Source organism: Sebastes umbrosus, chromosome 9 (genome assembly GCF_015220745.1).
Source record: "Sebastes umbrosus isolate fSebUmb1 chromosome 9, fSebUmb1.pri, whole genome shotgun sequence".
NCBI classification, from domain to species: domain Eukaryota; kingdom Metazoa; phylum Chordata; class Actinopteri; order Perciformes; family Sebastidae; genus Sebastes; species Sebastes umbrosus.
Window position 1 is genome coordinate 30,519,861 of NC_051277.1, and position 18,583 is coordinate 30,538,443.

The following is an 18,583-nucleotide window of genomic DNA, read 5'->3' on the forward strand; positions in this document are numbered from 1 at the left end:
CTCCCTGCTGCAGACCCAGACGACGACATGGTTTCTAATTTACTAAAAAGCTAGCAAGCATGTCTTTCAATATATTAGATGCATACATTAAGGCACTGTTTACTCTGCAATGACTGTGCTCTGGTATAGAATGATCAACTGCGGAGGCAATGTGTCAAAACTCCCCACATGAATGATCATAATTATCCCCTGAACATTCTAGTGCTTTACAAAAGAGAATTACATCCATTTGGTAGAGCGTATATATTTCGCAATATTTACTCTGTATATGTAGACTATTCAAACCTTGATTGTAGGCCAGCAGCTTATATTTACTCAGCAGTGAGTGTTTAACCCTTTACTATTCCGCCTTGTTTTTACAGGGGATGTTCAGGGGAAGATAAAAAGTCAGCAGTATACTGTATATCACATAGAAGTGGTGTACATCATCTGAAAGATGGGAACCTGAAGATTAATTTGAGATGCAGCTCAGCACTGTGTGGCAAGATCTTCTAGTCATAAATGTGACCTGCTCCATCATTATGAGTCACATTGACCCCGAAACACATTTTGAGTTATCTATCTGGCTGTAAAGAGGAAAGTCTCAGCTTTATGGCAATACCAAGATTATCTTTCTACGCCAAATATTCAATGAGATATGCTCTTTCAAAGTTCGACTGTCATGAAACATTACTTTTGAGAAAAAGGGCATTAAAGATAAGAATTCATATTCAGCCATTTTTTTGCATTGATTAAAACACATTTATTGAGACTCAAGTCTAAATGAACACAATATGTTTTGGTCAAAAGTGACACCCAACATTTCATAATGTAGCCTACACATACCTTCATGTATACATGTGCACATAGTCACGAGCATGTGATGTGCACGTGGCCACGTGCACGCGTATGACCACAAGCAGTACAGTAGATAGGGCTAGAAGTCCATGTAGAAAAGAATCCAAAATTTATGGAATAAAATGTATAAAATATAAAAAAATATAATGTACATATGATATAATATATAGTATATATGTTTATTTCAATATAATAATAATTATATGAAGAATACATAATTAAAAATATTAAATATGGAGCCATGTGCACACAGGTACATGCACAAACTTACAAGTCCATATCCAAACAATAAAAAAACATACTAGAAAATGGATAGAATATGAACAAATATTATGTACATATTATGTATGTACAATATTATATAATATAATATATAATAGAAATATATATATTAGAAAGACTATGAAATGTGGTGCCTGCGCTCGTTCTGCTGGCTTCTCCTGGAGATCACTGTATCCTTTGACAGGGTCATGTGGGAGCTGATCTTCTCAAGGAGATCCAGATGTTTCTCATCTACAAAATGACATAAAGTGAAAAGCATAAAGTGAAAAATCAAGTCATCTCAAAGATTTTAAGCTGGCTAAATCATGTTGAATCATTGTTGAATGAGGCCTGATCATTATCATATTAATACAGCCCTATATTCAGAAACATAGCCTATTCATCATGGGTTATCAGATTAATATACAACATATAATTTGACTATATGTTAAGCTATTTCTTTTGCTATTTAAAATGATATCCTCACCTTTTGTCTCTCACAGCAACCCTGTCTGTCCCTGTCCCTGTCTCCTAGAAATTACATTTGTATATTGTTTTCATAAAACCTGGTGTGGTGATGATGTAACAGCTGCCTGGATTATGTTCAGATACAACGCTTCTTTGAATGAATTAAACACTTCACAATATTTCCCTTTTAATAATAATAGTTTCTAGGAGACAGGCACCTGAGAGACACACCTGAGACAGACAGACACCTATAGACTACACACACTGACACACACATTATTAGCTGCCTTAAATGCTTCTTAGCCTGCTCTATAGTGATTTAAAATTCTTTAAAACAAACAGATAAAACAAGGGTAGTGTAGTTTAACTATCAGAACTTACCATAAGTCATTTCTTCCATCTGGTCGCGTCTTCTCTCCATCTCCTCCGGTGTAGAGAGCGGCGCTGTTGTACAGTTTGCAGCTACACTGGTACTCCCGGCCGGGCGATCTCAGTCTCTATAACACTGTCCTGATTTAATAACTTTAATCAGAGACACTGTGTGTCATCATCGGCTCAGCCACGAGTGGAATATCTTCCTCCTCACCTTCCTCCAACTCACTTTCTCCGTCCTGATCAGCGGATTGAGAGCTAGCCTAGCCTCTAGCGTTAGCCGGGCGTCCGACCCGACTCGGCGCACCCGCTGTCCTCATCACCCGGTGCGGTGAAATAATCTGAATTTAAGTCGGTCCAGTTGTCGTCAGATGTTGCACCTCTAACAGGAATTTAATTTAAAAGTTGAGCGATGTTTTCCATACGTGAATTCATCCTGTCAAGCAGCTATCTCCTCTGTCAACCACAATCTGTCAATCCGCTCTATTGAGCCGCGTCAATACAGCGGACTTCCGGTAAAAACTTTACGACAACGTTATGTTTAAGAGCTTCAAAACTAGACTTATCATTTGAATTTTACATCGATTCTTACTTTGTATTAAAGCTGAGACTTTATTTATTCAGAAACGCATAAAAAAACAAAACAACCCAAAACACACTTTTTCATAAAAAAACGTGTTTTTACAAGAATGCGCTGACTCATTTTGATAGAGCGGGTCACAAATAAGAAATACATATTAATTCATTAATTAATAAATGGATGGATTAATTGCAAATGATTGTAAAACTGCTTAGAACATTATGATAGAAGTATTTGATGGCCATCCCCATGCTCATTTATATCTAATGTTTGGGTTGATACCATTTGTTACACAGATTTGGTGCTAAATTTAACCATTTTTTACCACTCAAGATTTGATAAAAATTATCAATAATCCCTCCACTTTACCACATCAAGACACCATGACCTTGAGGAACACTATAGAAAAAGCCATGCTGTGATTTGGTATCAAAAACTTTTGACATTTGGAGATTTCTGCAAGAATTATATTTTTCGGTGATTGGATGGCGAACGCTTCTGTTCTGGAAACTGCTCAGAAACCCCCTTATGGTCAATTTATCCATCCTCTGAATGCCCTAGGTCTCTAGTTTGGCTACTAAGGGGACTAACACCATCACACATTAATACAGTTGTGCTCATTGAATCCACAAAGATGGTAGTAAGGATGTTATTAAAGGAAGCATTGAAGCACCTTTCCTTACCATTTGGAGGATTCAAACAGCTCTCATCATGGCTGCTACTCAGATACTTCCAGGTCATTTCATTCCATTAGGAACCATCTTAGGCAAAAAATACTTTTCGACCACAGCCATGGAGTATATGAACTCAATAAATAGGTCCATCTATTAAAGCTGCATATGCAGAATTGGATGCTTTTGACTGGGGTCCCCTAGGATCCCCATGCATTTTTTTTTTTTTTAAAACACCAATTAAAACATTAAAAAGGGACAATTACAATCAGTCATTGGGAACAAATTGAGTGACAGAATCATGAAAAATTGGAACGATAGAGTAAAGCGCCTGACGATAAGTAGACCTCTGGTAGGATTAAGCTTAACCCGCCCTTTGATGCTTTTGATATTCTGGTATGGCATGCACAGTAACAGTAGGATCCAGCTTTGGTTGAGAGAAAGCAAAGAATGTTTTCAACCTCTTATCAAACTTCCAGGACTCCAGCAAAAGTGCAATTAATATTCACACAAGCCATATAAGCACTTTTGCTGCATTTGAAGACCCCTGACCACTCACTGTTCCACTGCTTATATGCTTTTGACTACATGTTACGGGGGGATTAAGATGCAAATTATTGCCTTAATCTTTAGAGAGAAAAATAAGCTTTTTTAGTGTGGAGCTAAGTAAGCATATACTGTATTCTGTTGAAGCAGGAGCACTGTCATCAGTATGCAAAGCTCAGCCCTTACTGACAGTTCCAAACACATAATGACATTCATATATAATGTATGTGAATGCTATAATATGTATCATAAACTTCCATAATGTGTGTTTTTTTCACATTTAATGTACAGTAAGGCACAAAAGCCTCGCACACGCACGCACGCACACACAGTCACAGTTAATCTGCATGGATGTTGACTAACCAAATCATGATTGATGTCTTCATCATTAAATTTGTCTTTTTCAATCACACACACACACACACACACTGAGATTCATCCCCATACAGTTTGACTGAAAGCTGCATAGCTGATGTCTTCATAAGTCGTGCGTTTTCTGTGCCAAGTCAGCTCCACAGAAGAGGAGATGAATGTAAATCCATGCCTATAGATTATCCATTCTCCTCGCACAAAAACTGCCTGCCACAATCCCCCATTCACCCTCTTTATATTCCTTCCCTTCATATGGATTTCAGCAGTCAAATCGTATTATGTAGAGACACCCCAGTGGCTCGCTGGGCAAAGACGTGCGCTGTGCTCTGTGCAATTTTCGTGGGTTAAAATCCGACACTTTCCCCCATATAAGCCTTTCCTTCCCCCTGCAACGAGAGCAGAAGTTGTTTTAAAGCTCACAAGTGTTATTTTACATAGTGAATTCAAATCTAATCCTTTCGAATAGTCATTCCCTTGGCTCAAATCTCAACACTCAATGCATTTTTGCATAGTGTTTAGTGTCTGTGTTACTGTGGGGAAAAGGTTGTACAGATACATTGTGGAGATGTGGGTTCAAATAAGGGTTAAGATGTAAGGAACCTACTTATATTAGGTCCCAAAGATGTACATTTATATGAAAAAAATAGATAGAGAAGATAGAGCAATACACTTTTAAGCCCAAGCATTGTTTGCTTAAACTTGCCCATGATATCTCTTCTCACAATTTAGGGGGTTGTCAAACTGTGGGGTGGGCCCCACCTGGGGGGCGTAGAGCCATTGCAGATGGGTCAGCATGACTAGGACAAAAAATGTGGAGTGGAACTAAAGTTGTCTCTGACACGTCAATCTACTGCCAATCTGATGGTTTTGTCAAAAGGGGAAATACTTGGAGAAAATGTGCAGCAAAGACAGAATAATGCTTAAAATGTAAGATGTGTTTAAATTGGCATAAAAAATGTTTAATGTGCTGAAAGCAGGAACATCAGTAAATGTATCTGCATTTATCTATAAATGACTGTAAGTGGTTCTCACAGTTAATGTTGTCCACAGCTGGTTTAATAATGTATGAAAAGCTTCTCCTTCAGTTCATTAAACCCCTGCAGCCGTCTGAAGGCAGTAGGACTGATACTGTATGTTGATAAATATGCAGCCTCGGATTTGAAAGGTGTCATTACACACTTGGCTGTCCATTTTGGTTATCTTCATGTTTTATTCTTGAAATGCATAAGGCAGTTGTGTCACATTTTATGATATGATGTGACATATACAACATGAGATACAGTACAATTAAGACTGAAATGGTGTCACATTGATGCAATCATGTAAACGGCTTCATCAACATTTTTTACTATTAATTTCTATCATCCTTGTACAAGTTAAACTTTGCACTGAGCACTGCTCTTATACAGCAGTTATAGCAGATAACGCCGTCCCGACTGATGGCGCTGTTACGGAAGCGTAGCACCAACCCAATGGTTCCCCCCCCACCAGGTTAACACTGTTAGCTCTGTCAGCAGTTTTCACGTTTAGCGCTGTTAGCAAAGAACGTATATTGCCAAGAGGTGAAAGTCAACCGTTCGTTCCATTGCAACATCAGTGCCCAGCAGCAAAGCTACGCCTCTGCCATTTTGTAATGAAAGCGACTATCGGACACCAGTAAAACATCCGCCTAAAAAGTGCCTTACAAAAGTAAAACTAAATCATTTCTATTCTTTTGTCATATTCTACCTAAATGGCCTGCGTTGAACAATTAAATATTATAAACATAATAAGCGTTTTCAGTCCAAAATGGCAGCAGCGGCTGTTATAAAAAAAAACACAGGAATTTTGTCTATTTGTTTCTATAATCTTTGCTGTTAGGTCCGTTAGCTACGAGCCGCCAGCTCAGTCGTCACCATGTTGAGAACCGTGCGGAGGCAATGGAAATGCTCCCAATCTCATATTTAGCACCTTTAAAGTACGATAGACAGATTTTTGAGAGGTTTGAATGTTTACTATTAGTGTAGCCGGAGATAATTTTATGGCAGCTTAGGTAGTAAGTATTCATAAAACCCCTTTTTCTTCATGTTATGAGATTGAGCTATGGAAGCCCTGAGAGGCAAGTGAAACAAAAAATGTGTTTATGACTTAAGAAGAGGTGAAAAAAAGGGTTTTGCCCGAATGATCTTTCCAAGTTCCTTAAGAAAAAAATATGTGAAACAGGTTAGGAAAAAGAAAAAAAAGGTTTGCCAGGATCACTTTATTGCCTTTCACCTGTTTAACACATGATCAAAAAGTAAATTATCCTAGCAAAACCTTTTTTTAAGTCATGAACACAGGAGATAAAACAATTTAGATCAGACTTAAGGATCACCAGGTTTTGATTTTTCTCTCACTTGCATTTCAAGGCTTCCGTGTATAGGTGTGTTGAAGTAACTCATAAGGTGTTAAGCGCTAACATGCAGGAAGAAGAAACATAGCTTTATCAGCAGGTGTTTGATATGGAGTTCAGCTGTGCTCCTCATTGTAAGACACATGAAAGACTACTTAGTTACGTGACCTAACCGGAGATCCCATTATAAGAGGCTTTCATGCAGATTTGCCCTACAATAAACGCCTCTTCTATCAGATGACAAGACTAATGTAAATTCATGCCTGGAGATTATATATTCTCCTCAGGGGGAAACGGAAACTGTCACACCATCCTTTCATTCCAGCTAAATAGTACAGTCAAATCCATTATCAGTTGGGGGGCCTAGGAGAAGAAGAAGGGGGCAATACTTCCAGACGACAAGGCACACATTTTCTTTTCAGTCTCCTGTCTTCACCGAGAACATTCCTGTCACTCATTTCCATCATAATCCGCTGGTTTTCTGTCAAGACTGTGACGGATGCTGCGCACAGGAGAGGAACACGAATCTCAGTCTGTTTATTTATGTTGTCGTTGTTGCCTTTTCCCTGAGCCACGTCTCGAAAAGTATTCCGAAACGCTCATATTCAGAACTGAAATATATATATAGGTTTGCCCTCAAAATGATCTTGCATTTGTGTTTTAAATATTATAAAACAGAGTTCCCCTACCATATAATTGCTAGGCAACCTAGCAACAAACAGTTTCAAAAGTTTTGGCTTTTGTGCTCATCAAACACCGCCTCTGGGTTAGTGGCCCTAGGCGTCCGATACCGATGCACCGAGGAACCCTTTAGCGTCTGTATGAGCTTCACCGCGCTTTTATCTAACTCCACTGTAAACCCATCTGCGGCATTATTAGTCAGAGCAACTGACGTAGAATAAAGAGCGAGAAAATCTGCTTAGGGCAGAGGTCGGGGTGTGTTGGCGAAACCGACGAGTTATATTCATGAAAGAAAGTTGACTCATTTAATACACTGAATCACCTTATTCAAATTAAGGACATAGTTTGAGGATTTGTATTTTTTTTTTCTTTTTAAGGGTGATGATCAGACCACATTCAGAGGTTGTCTGGGCCACATGTGGCCACATTCTTTTAGCAGTGTGTACGCAAATGTGTCCTGGGCCACATTAAGGACTGCCTACTCAACTGACGTCCCGCTGGGATCAGCGGGTCTCTGCGCTCTTCATGTGAACAGACAGGCGAGCGCTCGTCTGCCTCGCAGCATGGAAACGGCCTCTGTGCTCTACTGTATACTTTGTTTATAGGCTACATATCTACAGACTATCAGACTGGGAACAGGAAGTACATTATTATCATACTATCGAAAATGTGTCGCGATTTTTGTTGCGCTGCTTTGCACGGAGCTAACACCTGCCCGCCCGCCTGCCTGCTCGACTTCTGGAGTGCTGTACCCCGCTGTTGTCTGGCAAAGGCAGCGGTGCCGGTGGCGCGGAGGTCCCCGGGGACCACCGGTCCAATAACCTTATATTTTGATGTTGTAAAAATGTTAATAAAATGTACCCGAATTCACAATATTACTACTGGCATTCCTGTAATATAACGTCACGACGTATGCTGTATTAGCCATGTGTTTAGTGCGTGTCTATTTGCACATAGAGCGGGGAAGGGAGGTCGGATCACGAGTGGCCACTCAAAACGCATCTGGAGACACATTCTAATGCCTGGTGTGAACAGACGTACTTAAAGGTCCCATATCGTGCTAATTTTCAGGTTCATACTTGTATTTTGTGTTTCTACTAGAACATGTTTACATGCTGTAATGTTCAAAAACACATTATTTTCCTCGAACTCTCTGCCTGAATATACCTGTATTTCCCCTCTGTCTGAAACGCTCAGTTTTAGTGCATTTCAATGGAATTGCAATGGAATTGCAATGGAATTGCGTTGCTAGGCAACAGTTTGAGACCATGTGTACTTCCTGTCAGCTGATGACATTCACATACACTGCAACCAGGACAGACTGTGTAATGGTCTAAATATTGTATATTTGTGACATCACAAATGGACAGAAATCCTAATGGCTTGTTTCAAACACACAATTTCTGAATAAGTGCTGTGTGTATTTCTCCGTATATTGAGCGTTTTGATAGTTTAACAGTATCTATATAGCACTTAAACCTGCTTTATAATGTTAAAGAGGGGGGCTTCAAGGAAAATAGGTTCTACTGGTCTAGAATGATAATCCACACACATCTGTGTCATAGGTGTCCGGTGGCTGTCCGGTTACTAAAAGTTAATCCACCCGTTACAGCGAATCAGACTTGAGAATTCTCAGTTGCCATAGTATAATTTTATGTGATTAACAGTGGTTGTGCTACATGGACAGAACCTCTAAAGGCTTCTTCAAGAGGTCATGGCTATCAGTCCCATCTATGAGACTGGTTGAACATTTTTGCACTTGCTCCCTGTCTTCTGTCGTTGTGAATACATTGTACGCTGACATTTGCAAAAGCTCCTATTGAAAATGATTAAATTAAGATTCCACAGTTTTGTACCTTACAGTGGAGATACTTGAAATACATAAAGTCAAAAGGAGAAAGTGAGTTCAGGTTAGACTGAATGCAAACCAATTTCTGTTTTGCACTCCCTGTGATTTTTACTTTGTGCTCTTATGAATGCACCTCAAGGCCCTTGCTTCAGTATATCAAACAAATTAACTTGCAAGAAGAGTTAGTTTTGAGACAGCTAATGTAGTAACAGTTTCTAATTCCCAAATTCTATAGGAGTCCTTGCATACAACACAATTAAATTATATTATGCCCAGAGGATCAACAGCACAATGATGCAAGTCCGAATTGTAGGCATTATGGTTTTATGGCTGCAGATATATTTAGGCTTAGAGCTTTTAATTTCTCTCTTTATTTTTTTTGGCAAAAAGCTCTCCTAATGTTTGGGTTGGTCCCACTTGTTAAAGATTATCGTTGCTTGCACCAGTGTTAATTTCATTAATGGTTCTCTATACGATAACCAGAGCTTTAATATAGCAGCAAACAACTATTTGCTATGTAAAGACATAGAGGAGTGATGTCTACCTGAGCAGAGAATGAAGTCACTCTCCCTCCATGTGTGTTGTAATCCGAGCTTCACTGTGCTTTGTGGACATAGCCGGGCCGGCTGCGCGGGTTTTTTAGTGCATGTTCTTGCATGTGAGCGTGCCCCACTGGCTGGCTCACAACTGCCACTCTGCACTACTTTCCTATGGCGTTTACAGCTGAAAACCATCGCTGAAGGGTGGCGTGCTGTCAGGACTGGGTCGCCATGTTGACAACTGTGCCCAGTCTAGCATTTAGCACCTTTAATGAAAACTATGACTAAATATGTTCGTCAATTACTTTTTTTACCACGACTAAGACAAGACGACGATGAGACAATGGCGAGACGGCACTGATGTCATCAAACACTAACTGTGACTATATCAACATGTAATGTTGTTGACAAAAAAGACGACACTAAAATGTAGTTTCAAAAATAAAAACTTTACCAAAATCTCTCTTTATTTTCATTGCAAAAAGGAGGAGACTATTATTTTTTTCTCAATGCAGTGGTTCCGCCATATCAGGACTACACTAGCAGCACACAATTACTTTTTTCATAATTACTTCAGTTAAAGAACATAGACTATAAAAGAGTGGACGTAGTCATCGTGACGTCACACATTGGTTTGTTGACTGCCGTTTTGAAGCCTAGAGTTCTGCATTTTGGCAGTCACCATCTTGGTTTTTGGCCGTCGCCATCTTGTTTTTTTGCAACCAGAAGTGACACGAGGGGATGGAGCTAAGTACAACTGAACGCTGAATAAGAAATTTTTTAGGTGATCAAAATGTTACAATTAACTTGAGTGAACTGAAAACACACTATGAAAGGGTTAAAGTTCTAAGACGAAAACACGGACAACATCCAGACCGGACGACGCCGTGGTGGCGACCTGTCAATCCTAAGGTAGCCCCGCCCTAAAGCATCCCCTGCTTTATGGTCTATTTGACTCTAAATGGGACCATAATTTACTAAATGAACATCATGCTGTATTGAAGAAGACTTGAAACTAGCGATTGAGACCATAAACTCATGTTTACAATGTTTACTGAGGTAATAAATCAAATGAGAAGAGACTCTCATTGACTGATAGACTTAGACTATACAATTGGACTTAGTTTTGCAACCAGAAGAGACGCCCCCTGCTGGCCATTAGAAAGAATGGAAGTTTATGACTTCCGCATTGGCTTCACTTCTTAGACCAGGAGGTTGCTGCTGGTTAACGATGGCAACCACAGGGCTTTGAAAGAATCAAGGTGATGTTTTGGCTAAACTAGATAAACTGGAATGTTAAAAATAATCCGACGGCCTAAAAGTCAAAGAAAGCCATAACTATTTTAATTTAGTTTTAGTCAATGAAACTGTTGACATTTTAGTCTAAGACACAACTAAAAGGTCCCGACTTTAAGTCAACTAAAATTTGACTTTATAAAAAAATGATAAGGAAACTAAACGAAAGGATGAGGTTGACTAAATATGATAAAAACTAACCAGGACAGACAGGACTACGACTAAATGAAAAAAGAAAAAAAATGACAAAATGAACACTACATGTTGGAAGCGTTTTTTTAATGGAAAAATTGACTGGTGATTGCCAACACATTTATGTCATCAAGTAAATGTCTAAAAGGGACCGTGGACCGCACTTTAAAAGTAAAAACAGAGGTGAGGAAAGAGGGAGGGCTGTGACGGAAGGCTTTTTAAAGCGGAGTAGCAGGAGGCAGAAAAGGGTAATGGGGCAGAGAAAGGAAACAGGCCACAGAGGGAGATGTGTATGTGCTGCGCAAACAACACTATCAGTCATTTGACAGGTGCTACTGTATGTTTCTGTATGCACAATATGTGCACATGCTGTCAAAGTCATCATTGTGTTTGTGTGTGTATGTGAGTGCTTGTCCAGCTATCTTTATGAGGACTAAATTTGAGTTTTGGCCTTCAGAGTAAGGACATTTTTGGAAAGTGAGGACATTTTGGCCGATCCTCACCTTCGGAAAGACCTTCACAGGCCTGTTTGAGGGTTCAGACATGGTTTCAAGGTGCAGGTTAGAATTAGGTATAGGTTAGGGTAAGGGTTGGGGTCAGGCATTTAGTTGTGATGGTTTAAGTTAGGGTGAGGAGCTAGGGAATGCATTATGTCAATGAGTGTCCTCACAAAGATGGAAGTACACGGCTGTGTGTGTGTGTGAGTGTGGGCATGGATTACCCACTTTGTGGGGACATGAGCCTGTTTACAAAGTCACTTTGTGGGGACTTGTCTTCCAAATAGGGACAAAAATGCATGTCCCCATAACGTAAATCATTATATATTAGGGTTTAGGGTTAGGGTAAGGTTAGGTTTAGGTTAAGGTTAGGGAAAGAGTCAGGCAAGTAGTAGTTACAGTTAGAGGTAAGTTAAGTCTCCAGGAAATTAATCATTGAGTCATTGTAGTGTCCTCACAAGTTATGAAAACACGACTGTGTGTGTGTGTGTGTGGCCTTTGTGTGTGTAACTGTGCATGATCCGTGTTAGCTGTCTTCCTTGGCTATAATGGGCCAAGCTGGCAACCTGCTGGCAGCCTGACGTTTGACAGAAAACAATGCATATTCATCTCTCTCCCTCACTCTCACACACACACACACACACACACACACACACAAACCAGGCGGCTCCCTGTGGTTCGGCTGCCACTGAGCCGTATGGACGATTAGTCAAGGCCACAGCCTTCACCTTTAAAGTGTTCTTTCTTTTCGTCTGCCCTCCTCTCAAAGTTTTCTTCTTTTCACCCTCTCCTTTTACCTTTTTCTTAATTTCCACCCGCTCAAGAATTTGTTTTCATCTGATTATTTGTTCAGTTTATGTCTTTTTCTTTCTTTTTCTCCCACTTGCATCACTTGCATTCCTCTTTTGGACTATTTCTTTCCCAGACACCACCTCTCCAGTGTCCAAATGTCAACATTTAATGTTATTAGTTCTAAAGGTTTCTCCTCCTCTTTGTTTGCACCCTCCTTTTGTCTCCAGACAGCTCGTCATCCTCTTCCTCACCTTTTTTGTTGTTTTCTTTGTTAAACTCTTTTTGTCTGCCCTCCTTTCAAAGTTGTCTTCTTTTCACCCTCTTTTTCCATTTTCTTAATTTTCCCCCGACTCAAGAATTTGTTTTTTCGCATTCATCAGATTCCCTGTTCAGTCTAATGTCTTTTTCTCCATCACTTGCATTCCTCTATTGGACTGTTTCTTTCATGGACACCACCTCTCTACTGTCCAAATGTCAACATTTAATGTTGTTAGTCCTAAAGTTTTCTCCCATCCGCTTTATTTGCACCTTCCTTTTGTCTCCAGACAGCTTGTCATTCTCTTTCAGTCCTCACTTCTTTGTTGTTTTCTTTTTTAAACTCTATTGGAACAAGATTAGTTTTCAGGACAATCAAAAAAAATAATTGCTGCAATAGGGAATGTCCTCTGTCATTATTTTCCTTTTACTTGTACTGGGCATTGCACAGAAGGTTCTAAAAAGCAGAAAATGGTTCTGGTGCAGAGTCAAAGAGTTGTGAGATGGCAGATTTGGAAAGTACAGACATGCCTCAGTAGTGATTACTTTAGCTCCCCTCTGTACTTCTGTTTTTTGCCTTCCATGGATTTCATCCACCTTCACAACTTTGCCTCCCTTTGCATCAGACACCTGAACAGTACAAATCATTTGGGTAGCAACTTCTTTGGTACCTCAAAACTATAAACTCAATACAACCATGGGGCTAGGAGAATAACTGAGCTTCCCATTCAATCGTTTATATGCAAATGATGATGTATCGCATCTCCATAAAGTTTCCTCAGATAAGTTTTAGTGCTTGCTTGGGGTGCAACCCAAGTTGCTGCGAAAAGAAAATTATTGACTTGAGGGAAACATTTGGCACGATTAGCCAGACAAATTATTCATTTTCATTGCACCTGAACTCAAAAGTGAGTTTGAATGTTGTGAAATATATCTGTAAATTATCTGACAGGCTCCCTGGTGATGATGCAACATGTCTTTATCTTCAGGATTTAAAGTGAAATGAATCACTTGAAGCCCCAATCATGACGGCATAATATTTGCTGCAGGTTTTCCTGTTTGTCACAACTTGGGTTGTGTTTCCATAGTTAAGGCCATTGTTTGTTTTGGTTATATTAATGCTGCAGGGTAACATTTTATTTTAACCCTATTTTAGCATTTATAATTTATAAACAATGAATAAGTGCAGACTGCTGTATATACAGATAATGGATGACAATATAGTAAAACACAGTTGTAATAATATAAAATATGTCAATTGTGTTTATAGCTTGTTGTTCTGCCCCCAAATGGCCAAAATATAAATTAATGCAGGTTTAACAGCACCTTTCTCCATTTAAAAAATAAAAAAATTCTGTGTATTGTGCTTCTATAAATTTTCTTGTTCTGGACAGATTTTGTCCCCTTTTTTCAACTGTCATGTGAATAATGACGGATTTATTTTTCAAGACGTCCTCACCCAAAAAACGTCTGTATAGGTCGTCTGTGCTGCAGTAACACTTTACAATAACCATCACTTATAAATGGTAAATTGATAGTTAATTTAAAATGAGTTAGTAGTTATTTCAGTGTTAACAAACCATGAAATTATAATGAATACAGTTTACTAATTATTAGTAATTCTATAATTTATGGTATTTAACAGTTTATTGTTGCATACATTATATCATTTTATATACTATGATATATATATTTGTTAATGATTACAAAATGATTTGTAAACCTTTAAGAAATTGTTTGTGAAACATCTTTAAACATTAGAGATAGATGGAGCAAATATTTGCAACACATTGTTAATGGTTAATAATTGGTTTATAAACCATCTATAAACATTATTTAAAAGGCTTGTATAGAATTGCAACAGATGATTATGATACCTTAATTTAATACCTAAATAGTTAATAAATACTTTGTAAAGCATCTATAAACATTATTTAGATAGATAGTTAATCCTTTGTCATAATTGGTTTCTGGTCCATCTATCTATGTAATGTTTATATATATTTTACAAACAACTTCTTTAAAGTTTACAAATCATTACCTAATCATTAACAAATACTTAATATAGTATATACAATTTTATAATGTGTACAACAATAAACTGTTAATAAATATTTTACTAATATAAGCATAATGTAATATTAGTCTCTTATTAGCTATGATACAACATATAGTTTATAAATTAATTATTTCATATTACACAAACTACTGATACAACAACATTCATTTTAGCATTACTAATAATTACTAAACATTATTATCATTTCATTGTTTGTTAACAGTAAAATAACTATTAACTAAGTTTAATTAACTATACTTTTACCATTTATAAATGATGGTTATTATAAAGTGTTACCACAGCTTATTATGACCCGCATTAACATTTGTTGTTAGGCACCGACCTTTAGTGGCAAAGGAGGAAGTCAGGTGTGTAAAGAGTGAAAAGGTCCAGATATTGATGAGGTTGAGGTGGATGGATGGGTCAAACAAACACAGGACTTTCACCCAGGAGACTGCTGTTCGTGTGAAACCAGAAATCAACACGTTGAGTTATTTTAAGTTAGATATGCAACTATGTTAGTACACAACTATATTAGTATGTAAATGGTAAATGGACTTGCATTAATATAGCGCTTTTCTAGTCTTCCGACCACTCAAAGCGCTTTACACTACATTTCAGCATTCACCCATTCACATACACACATTCAGACTGATGAAAGAGGCTGCAACTTGCCCATCAGGATCTAATTTAGCACACCGTCATTAACACACCGATGGCACAGCCTCCGGGAGCAATTTGGGGTTAAGTGTCTTGCACACGGACACTTCGACATGTGACCGGAGGAGGAGGCAGGGATCGAACTGCTGACCTTCTGATTGGTGGACGACCTGCGCTACCTCTGAGCCACAGCCGCCCCAAATACGTTACTAATGTAACTATGTGATTAACGAAACTACGTAACTACCGTAACTAAGTAATTACCATAACTTAGTAACTACCGTAACTACCCTGACTACCGTGACTACGTAACTAACGTAACTAACTAACGTAACCAAGTGACACATCATGTACTTCATCACAACATCATGTACTATGTAACAAACATGCTTATTTTAATATAATATATAATTCTAAACCTAACCAAGTAGTTCCTTTTCAAAATGTTAACCCTGTGTTTAAAACTGCAACATTTTCCCAACGTTAAATAGAATGGTCACATGTTTAAAATTGCCATGTGCGACTGTTTCACAACGTTAAATAGAACAGCCCCATTTAAAATTGCCACGTGCGACCGTTTTACAACGTTAAATAGAACGTTCACCTGTTTAAAATTGACATGTGCGACCGTTTCACAATGTTAAATAGAACGAGCACGTCATTTTGGCAGTCATTGGCAAACAACCTACTCTGTCGTTTAGGAATGAGAACGGGTAGTTTTATTTTTGCATTCTGCACAGGTTCTCTGGCACTGACTGGACTAAAACCTGTGTAAATCAGATGGCTGCAAACTGACTTTTTCTTTTACAAGTCATATCTTGGTATCACTTTCCTTGACATCTTTATTTCCTTAGATCATTTTTAATTATTATATGTTCATCCATATGAGCCTTTAATGTGTTGGAAGTTTTTCATCTTGATTTCCCTGTGGGAATCATTAAAGTTTCATCTTCGCATGTCACAGCGGGCTTTGTGCTTGATGTTCTCATATGAACCTGAGTGGAGGTTTGACTGACAGGATGACAACCGTAGATGGCAGAAGTCTTTCTTCAACTTAACTTCTCTCTGCTCCAGTGGAGCTGTAACCTGGCTGACCCTGCACAAGGTAAACAGAGAATTTCCACTTTGGACAGACACTTAAATATATCACAACGCACTGTATTGGAAACTGAAGTATTCTTCCCTTTCACATAAAAAAAATATCTCTATAAAACAGAATTGGCACTGTTTCCCAATCTGGCCTTCACTGTCTTTTCTCTCACAGTTTAATTCTCTTCCATTCTTTTAGATTTTTATCGTCTCTTCTTCTAACTGTCCTTCCTTTTATTCCCCTCCTCCTCTGTTCTCCTTCTCTTCCTGTCACTTGTCAAAACCTTTTTTTTCCCCTCTCACTTGCCTCTGCACTTTTTCTCTCCCCACTTCTCCTCTGCCTTGGCCACATTCCAAACTTTTCTTTAGCATTTGATTTTACCCTCCCCACCTCCCCCACTACCTCGATTTCAGCTTCAGCAATTTTATGGACATTAAATCTTTACAGTGATTTAATGGCAAAGCGCATCTCTGATTTATTGTTTTGCTCTTATGTTTTTATGCCATTATGTTATGCCCTTCACTTTGCTCTTTCTCTGTGTCCATATGTATATGTTATCCTCGTCTCGTTCCTTGCTGTCTTTTCCCCTGAAACGTGTCCTGGCACATTCGAGTAAAGCTTTACTTCTACAACAGTTGTGACATTGAGTGGTCTGGAAGCTTTCAAAGTCTCCAGCAGCTCTGCTTTTTACTTCCTGCAAATTGTGCTCCCTAGACGACATTTGCCAAACTGTTGGGATTGTGTGTATGTTCCCTTAGAAACGCTCGTTGTTTATATCTGAACTAGAGTTTCCAAAGAATCCTGTGAAAGCAACACAGGAACAACTGTTGATTTGATGGATGGCTTTATGAAACACAGGGGAACTTTTTTCATGTAAGGTTCCTGATAAGCATCAGGGCCATAGAAAGATGGAGTGTTGGAATAGTATGTTGAGTTTGTTTATCGGACCCCAATTAGCTCTTTATTCTGAATTGTAGTAAATAATGTCCTCACCAGAAAAATGACGCAAGGGACATTTTTTCACACTTTAAACAACTTATCCACCTAATTACTGCGTTACTGTAGAAATTATTATGGGCGTCAAGATTCATCAAGATTTAGGTTTAGGCAAGAAAACCACTTTGCGAAAGTTAATGGAAACATCGTGGTTACTGACTTAGGATCAGGCAAGAAAACCATTTAGTTAGGTTAATGGAAAAAGTAAAACACGTGCGGAAACAACGTAACGTCAGTACGGAAAACATGTGACGAACGTCACTAACGTAACTTGCAAAACAAAACACAGGACTTTCAAGTGGTGTCCCACTTGAAAGTCCTGTGTTAGTTGGACGCAGCCACCATAACTGTGTTTTATATCCTAAATAACTAGCTCTGAAGTTACACTTTCGTCACTACACAACACATGACAAACGTCACATTACTACCGTCACTACAAAACATTGCACCTTCATGCAGGCATGTAATATTCACACATTTGCGAAACAAAACGTGACACTGACACGCTTTCTTCCGGTGGACTGGCGGGTGTGTTACACGCTTTGTGAGATTAAGCTGAGTATTGTGTTTGTGTCCTAAGCCTGTTGTATCTTATTTCTCTGTGTCATAGAGCTCCATTGTTGTCCAAAAACTCTTAAAACACATCAGTGAGCCACACTATTCCACTGGGTGACATGTTCCTTAATCACCATGAACATACATTGTAGTTTATTTATGTTTTTTTTTAACATATATTTATTGATTTTATACATTTAACACATTGTACATACAACACAGAACAGTGCATAAAACAATTATAATATAAAAATGATTATAAAAAAATCTTAATTGAAAGTAAATAGCTAAACATGAAGTTAAAAGTATATAAATTATGTTTACAATCGAAATATAATGAAATAACTAAAATAATAATAAAAATAAGTAAATAAATATATAAAAATAAATCAATCAATATATAATAAAAAAAATTAAATAAAGAACATGGTCACAAATGTATAACAAAGTACAGCACACATTCCTCACAATAGATCAGCAATTTTTACTCTGACTTCACACTTCTAACGCCTCTTCAATGTCACCATTTTTAACAAATTCCAAAAACATTTCCCAGATGTACGTGAGTTTCTCAAAAGCCAAACTTAATGTTAAGCGTTTCAACCAAGAGAGGGGCAACCAACATTTTTCCAACACAGAGCAAT

General features: G+C 38.3%; 1 long non-coding RNA gene across 1 annotated transcript; it reads left to right on the plus strand.

The window, feature by feature from the left end:
- The first annotated feature begins 377 nt into the window (after positions 1-377).
- LOC119493941 lies at positions 378-18,252 on the plus strand. The gene is made up of 3 exons (XR_005208055.1): positions 378-503; positions 4,506-4,510; positions 18,227-18,252. It is a non-coding gene; the product is annotated as an uncharacterized LOC119493941 (long non-coding RNA).
- The last annotated feature ends 331 nt before the right edge of the window (positions 18,253-18,583 follow it).